Consider the following 7272-nt stretch of genomic DNA (forward strand, 5'->3'; position numbering starts at 1 on the left):
TACTAAGGTGGTCTCTGGAATGATGTTCTCAGGGTTGTGCACCGCACAGTCTTGCATGGTGACACGAGTAGCCTTGAGAAAGGGCATCTACACGTCAGTGATTCTAAAGCTTCCAATGTTTCTGAAAAGAGTGACTTTGGGTACTTGCTTTGGGCAGGTGAGGACCAGAGAGCCTCATTGGCTTCCTCCAGGAAAGCACTTGAGGGGTGTCAGGGGTGAGGACTGGGGGGGAGGAAGGAGAGTCGGGAGGTGAAAGGAGAGGGAGTCTCGGATCCACTCTCCTGCTGTTTGGCTGGAGTGCACACATCTTCACTTCCCAATAATATTGAAACAGGGTCCTTTCCTTGGGTTCATCGCACAGTGACCATTTACCATTGAAAATGCTCTTGACTTGTGTTCATGGCCAAGAGCAATAAACAGACACTTATCATTACCTGGATGTCTTCTGAATTGGAGGAAGGATGGATGATTAGTTATTCCTAAAGAACTAAATTCATAGAGTTCCATATTGCGGCTTTAAATTTCACGACAGAGTGAAGCCTCACCCCTTCATCTCTTATCTAAACCTTCCGCTCTTGCTTCTTTGACTCACAACATCGATTCTGTACACTTATCTGCCTAAGCTTTGAGCAAGAAAGGGGCCATTTGAGAGACAAAATCTTATCTGCTTTTCTTTTAGAATTAGCAAACTAGCCAAACCCTTTTACATCATCAGGAAGCAGAATAGCTTTGCCACATGACCTCAATTAACCCCCACGGAACAGTTTCCATTCGGCTATGCAAACAGAGGTGCGATACGAACAACGTGGAAATGGAATACACCTTTCGGTTTAGATTACCTAAGATTGGGTAACGCCCTTTATAGTTTACACAGTACTTTCTCATATAGCAGCATCCTGTTGAACATCTATCCATGTTGTACCCCTTGGACTTGATTCATTATCACACCACTCATAACAAACGGGTTTCCCATCCTCAGACAAGGGTTGTGTGAAGTCCTTGGGTTTAATGTCAGGAGTGCTCTCCAAACGTATTTGCGTGGTAACTTTTGTTTAAAAATACCAATCATGCACCAAAGCATTTCACTTTTGATTGGCTTTTAGGAAACTTGTAGCTAAATTTAATATTAACTTGGAATAATGAGCTCATATCAGGATGTTTGAAGGAAAATTACTCCTTCTGCATCTTTAAGATGGTCTCTGATCTTAATTGTACCACTTTTCATTGTGTTCAGTCATGCAGGGTCTTCTAGGCATGTTAGGCATTTTGGATTTCATCCAAAGGCCGGTAGGAAGCCGTGAAAGGGTTTTGGCGGGCAGACAACCTGATTGAATAAGAATTTAACCGGATCATTCTGGCTGTCATCTGTGGAGTGGAGTTGAGTGGGGAAAAAATGGGAGATGAGAGACCAAGCAGAGACTGCCGCAGAGGCCGGGAGCAGGGCGGCTGCAGAGGAGATGACAAAACTGGACAGACTCAAGATGATTTGGGAAGCGGAACTGATAGCACTTAGTGACTGCGTGGCCGTGGAGATGCGTCTGGGGAGCCTGGCTCGTGGATGGCCCGTCAGTAAGGAGGGAATGGAACGCAAGAGGAAGTTTGGGGAGAGGAGGGGAGGAACAATCACAGGTGCTCTACTTCAGGTCAATGTACTAGATTTCTCTGTGACGCTGCAGGGAGACGAAGGCAGGGGATCAGAATGGGAAGGGAGCTTGCATTTCTGGGGGAGACTCAGGGCCATGTGCGTAGACTAGCACTCCTGGTCAGGGTGCTCTGGTTACCTGATAGGGTTTCCTTTCTGCTCATTTGTGGCTGGGGATTCTCCCACTTGTCACCCAGAAAGAAGACCCCTGGCGGTGGTGTTGGGGGGCGGGGACAGATGCTGCCCTCTGAGGTCCATCTTGGTTATCACTTGCTGCTCCCTTCCTTTTTCCTTTCCGTGTGAGAAGATAAGGGGGCCCACTAGCTCAGTCTCTTGAACATTGCCTCCTCTGGCTTATCTCATTTCCTCAGCCTAGGACCGTCCCCTGGGGCTTTCTCCTCCTCTACTCGTGTAGTAGAAAGTGGTATTTTGGTTGGCGTTCTGGAGCGCCCGCCATGTTGCTCTGATATCAGGATGGCTGCTTCTCTTTTCTCTGTGATGGCGCTGCTCTTGCCAGCTTCCTTCTGTGGGACATTCCAGTCTGTCTCTCGCCCGGTGGAAGTCTCAGGCTGCAAAAGAGGTGTGAGGAACAGAGCACTGGGCAGGCATGACCTGTCGCGTCATGTTTGGTCCTAGGGCAGTGCGATTGTCTTTCATTACACAGACACCTCTGAGTTACAATTAGGCAAGAGAGTCGAAGGCTGTTCCTGACACGAGCATCTCACAGATACAGACACATGGCACTCACCCAACAGCATTAGTTGGATAAACATCTGTTTCTATAAGATTCTGTCTTCAGTTTCACTTAGAGAGCTTTTCTAACCTAATTATGTGTGTCAACTCCGTGGTTGTAATCAGCGCTCTCAGGTTAACCTTCATAACAGTCAACTTTGGACGGCTTTATGGGTTGTCTTAGGGAGTCCTTGGGTTACTCTAGACATGACTGATTACCGCATGATGTAACTGAACTGTGCAGCCTGCTGACCCTTAATATGCTCATTAATGGTGGTTGAGTCTTGGCACCACTTTGCCATTTTGGCTCTTGTGCTGCCTTCGCACATTAAAGTACGGATAATAGCGGACATGTCTAGCAAATCACAGAATGACTTGAACTGGTTCCAAGTTATGAGTACTCGGTGAGTTCGCTTAAGTGGGAGTCCAGCAATTAGCTATGAAGGCACACTCATCTCCCATTGCCCGCCACTCCCATCGTCCTACCCCAGCCCTGGGTTAAGTGATGGTATTGCAAATGAACCCAGTTTGGTGGGCCATCAAGATAAAATCATGCATGTTGTCTTCTTGGAAATCCCGAAGAATGAATAGCCTTTTTTTCTTCTTTTTTTTCACTCTTCCCAGCTGTTTCTCATCTGGAATAAACATAAAGATGCAACATGAGTGAGAAGGGGTGACTTGGATGTTTATATTAAGTTATTTGATGTGTTATATTCAAGGTCTTTTCCTAGCCGTCCCAGGTTATTATTGAGTTTCTTTTATGTTTATGAAGCCATTTCTCTTCCTGATGGTTAGTCCTGGGGTTCCCGTTTGCTCAGCTTCTCTCTGTGCCCTGGGTGATTGTAGCAGAGTAGACATTGCAAATCTGCAGTCCTCATTTCGTCAAAAGCGGTCATTTATTTTTAAATAAGGAAGCAGGGACCCTAATGTTTCAAGTCAAGCTATGGAGCTACTTTATTTTTGTTTTTCCTTTCACTCAAGATAAATCTAAAATCATAAAATCGTTTCATGAACGTCGGTAGAGTCAGTTGTTTTCGGAGACACTATCAATATTCAACCATCATAAAAAATTCATGGATAAAAGCAATCCTGATATATAATAAAGATTAGCTTAATTTTATGAGGCAGGCTACTCTCTAGTTGAGGAGAGTTGAAGAAAAATAAATCACCTTTCTCTCTTCTGGGAGATAAAAATCTGGTTATGTTTGATGTTGGGTACAGTGTGTATTCTTTAGAGCTTGAAGTTGAGAGCATAAAGTTCCCTGCACCATTTTGCAGTTACCCTGTCTCTTACAAAAAAAGGAAACTCAAATTTACTCAAACTCCCCTTTGCCTTTTCCAGAGCCAGATTGTCTGGTTCTCTTGCCAAAAAGGTTTTTAACCCTTCGGCATTTATGAGACAGGAGTAAATAAGGTCCATCAGAGCTCTAATAGAGGGAGTGTTGCCTAGGAGACAGGGCCACAGACTCTGCGGGATGCCCGAGGTGCAAGCAAGGATGCACTTGCTTGAGAGAGCTGAATGTAAAATTGCAGGTATTGAGAGAGCTGGTTGACTCCACATTGACAGCTTGACATTGGCCATGGTGGGAGTATTTACACCAAGGAAAGTGGCAAGTGCCACAATCAGGGCTCCCGCACCCCGACCACCCAAGAGATTGTTAACATCTACCAGCACACCACCGCCTAGCCCAGAATGGACCACAACCTGGGTGCAGAGTCCTTCTAGTGAGTCAGGCTGCAAAATGGGTCATTTCTGGGGAAATGCTTTGGAGAACACACTAAGCTCTGGGCTGGGGGTAGGTCAGGGACTGTGGGAGGCTGGGTAGCTTTTTAAACTGGGATGCTCTCATGTACATCCTGGTTCTGCTGAGTTCTGAGGCCAGAAGGCTTCTCTGCTCTGGGTCCCTTTCCTGTGCTCAGTTATCAAGCATTTAAAACAGAGACAGACGAGCTCCTGGGATGACAGGAAGTTCTGAGGAGCAGTAGCTGGTGAAGCTGGTTCACCTATGGTCTCGATGCCCAAACTCGTCGGCTTGCACAGAGAAGGTCCACGTAGAAAAGTTTCAGGAATAAAAACAGTGCAGGAACTTGTTTAAAAGTCCCTCATTTTAATCCTAGCCACTGATCTTACCCATAGTAAAGAAAATCAAGCTCAAAAGATGTTTTTGAGAGGCCTCTGGCAGGCACTGAGGGAAGAGAATTATCTCCTTGGCTTTACATCTAACGTTCTGGGCTCTGAGAATGAAATTTCACCATGCGCTGGACGTGGATGGCATAGCATCTCTTCCTGCGGATTTCTGAGTTAATTGCAAACCAGAATCAGATGCTCTGAGATCTCAGGTCAGGCTTTCCCCTCCATCCTTATACCAACCCACCAATCCGGCCATACTACAGCCAGCAATGAGGCATCTGGAGAATGGCTCTCAATTTTTTAAAAACTTATTTTATTTTCACCAGCCAGCTATTTATTTGAAGACCTCTAAGCAATTTCATTTCATTTGAATGTTGGCTCTTTCGTTTCCTCCTCTTCCCGCCAGCTGAAATCAGAGGAAACCACCAATTGCGGGAAAAGGACATTTTGTGAAGTTCATTTATTAAGAAGGGACATTTTGTGAAGTTCATTTATTAAGCTGTATGCTATGAACGCTCTTGGCCAGAAAGGGAAATCCCGAAGGAACGAGTTTTTAGTCATCTTCCCCTCTGCTCAGTTCACCCCCTCCCCCTACTCCTTTCATTCCAAGAGGGACCAGGAATTTTTGCAATTTCCTCCTCCTCCTCATAATCCTTTAAGGATTGCCTTGATTACCCATGGAGGACTTTCAAAATACCAAGTTTTTGTTTTGTTTCTTTACTTCTTTTAGTTAAATTAGCCTTATGCTCTTAGTGGCTTCACCATCTGAATTAAGCAGGCGATTTGGGAAAAGGTCGGAAATTCATGGAGTCAATAAGTTTACAACCTTACAGTTGGAGCGCCTTTCATCAAACATTCCTCCCCACTGGTTCTCGACCAGCATGACTTTGCCATCCAGGGGACATTAGCCACATCTGGAGACATTTTTGCTTGTCACTACTGGGAGGAGAATGCTAGTGGCATCTAGTGGGTAGAGGCCAAGAAGGATGCTCAAAATCCTACAATGCGCGGGGCGGGCCCCATAGAGCAAACAGTAACTGGCTCCAAAGGTCATTGGTGCTGAAGCTGAGGCACTCCAGTCTACCCAATGCATGAGTCCCTTCCGGCCTCTCTTTGGCAGCTGTGGGGATGCAGCAGCTCGAGATACTGTGCCCAGAAGAAGCATCCCCCAGCCGGGACCCACCCACAGCAAAATGAGCAGGTGACCAGCTGTGAGAGCAAAGGGCCAGAAGACCCAAGAGAGTTCATCAGGGCTCAGGGACACCGCAGGTGCCTGGTGGCTGCCTTCTGCGCTTGCAAGGGCATCAATAGCTTTATTAAAAGAGATTGCACTTCGTCTGTGTGAGTCCAACGGGCAGGTTTGGGAAAGTCAGGCAGACGCCAGGGTGAGGTCAGACTTGGCTCAGGGGATGACTTACTCCATGTCACCTAAGGAAGTTTCTGGAGCTCCTGCTGTTGCTTCTCGCTAAGTTCACAGTTAGGAAAATCCTGAGGTTTCCTTCGCGGGCTTTATTGACTCGTGTCTCCAGCTGCCTGCTCCATCCTGTTCTCATGCAGCTGATTTTTTGGCCCAAGTGAAGTTCACGCTGGGCTGGAGGGGGAGAGAAGCGGGGACGGCAAGGGATGAAATTCTAGGAGCAGGCCTGCGAGACACATCAAGTCCACGAGCGCAGCCTCCTTGGCTCTCCTCCCGCTGGAACGGCCTCGGGGTCCTGTCAGTGGGACAGGCTATTGCGGCCAGAACTATGAATCTCGCCTGAAAGGGAAAGAGAAAAGGCAAACCATTAATTTCAACTTTAGGACGCAAGTGCGGAATGAGTGTGTGCGGATGGCTTATAGGATATCACGCTCTCTCACAGAAACTCTGGATTGCCCTGCAATAAAAACACGGAGCATCCTGCGCTGGGCTGAGAAGGGGTGTGAGCGTCTCCCGGGGGCGTCTTTGAAAGGCTGCCCAAACCACAGCCCTAATCGCCGAGGCACGTGGCTCACATTGTAGCGAGCCGCCTTGGCCTCCGCGCTCTCCCAGAATGGAAACTCGGGAATAGTTCCCTTTGGAGAATGATGCTTCTTTCCTTTCACCTCCTACCCACCCCGCTTGACAGCAAACGCCCTGTTCGGGCAGATGTTGCGTCATCCGGTGGGGTGTCTGTTTGCACAGCAGCCTCCAGCAGCTCCTATGAGGCAGGACTCTTTTCTTGAGGGTGGGACTCCGGAATTTTGGCACGATGGCGATTGTTGCTGTAATAATAATGTTCTACATGAGTAATGCTGCTTTCATCCACATGGGTTCTTAGGCGTACTACAAGCTTTATTAAGTAATTAGAACAAGTTGTAACAGTTTAATTTGTCTACGATCGAGCGTAGTTTCTGAGTGACTCATGGGGGCTTTCTGACCACACGCAGTAATGGGATATTGATCGTGGATGGGGCAGAACCAGGGTTTCAGCCGAGCTTCAAGAAGCCGGGTCTTGGTCTGAGCTGGAAAAACACTAAGGCCAATGGCTTCTCATCGTGCTTGGGGTGAGTTGGTGATGACCAAGATGGACTTGCCGATGGAGAAGAGGCTGCTAAAACTTTTTACCTGTCCATGGGTTATTTTGTAAAAAACTGACTACAAAATCATGTGGAATCCCAATTTCAAGATGAAAAATAACCCACAGGATTGACTATGAGTCTGGAAGGCAGAAACTCAAGGTGTGCTAGAGTCAGAGGGGGCCTCCAGGATCTCTGTGTGGACCCTTCAGCCAGTGCCTTGAGAATCTCT

General features: G+C 47.2%; 1 long non-coding RNA gene across 1 annotated transcript; it reads right to left on the reverse strand.

Moving 5' to 3' along the window:
* Positions 1-334: 334 nt before the first annotated feature.
* On the reverse strand, positions 335-6752 carry LOC103565357 (uncharacterized). The gene is made up of 3 exons (XR_548266.2): positions 6599-6752; positions 5924-6261; positions 335-3009 (listed from the first exon to the last, which is right to left on the reverse strand). It is a non-coding gene; the product is annotated as an uncharacterized lncRNA (long non-coding RNA).
* Positions 6753-7272: the final 520 nt, after the last annotated feature.

Source organism: Equus przewalskii, chromosome 5, assembly GCF_037783145.1.
Source record: "Equus przewalskii isolate Varuska chromosome 5, EquPr2, whole genome shotgun sequence".
Taxonomy (NCBI): Eukaryota; Metazoa; Chordata; class Mammalia; order Perissodactyla; family Equidae; genus Equus; species Equus przewalskii.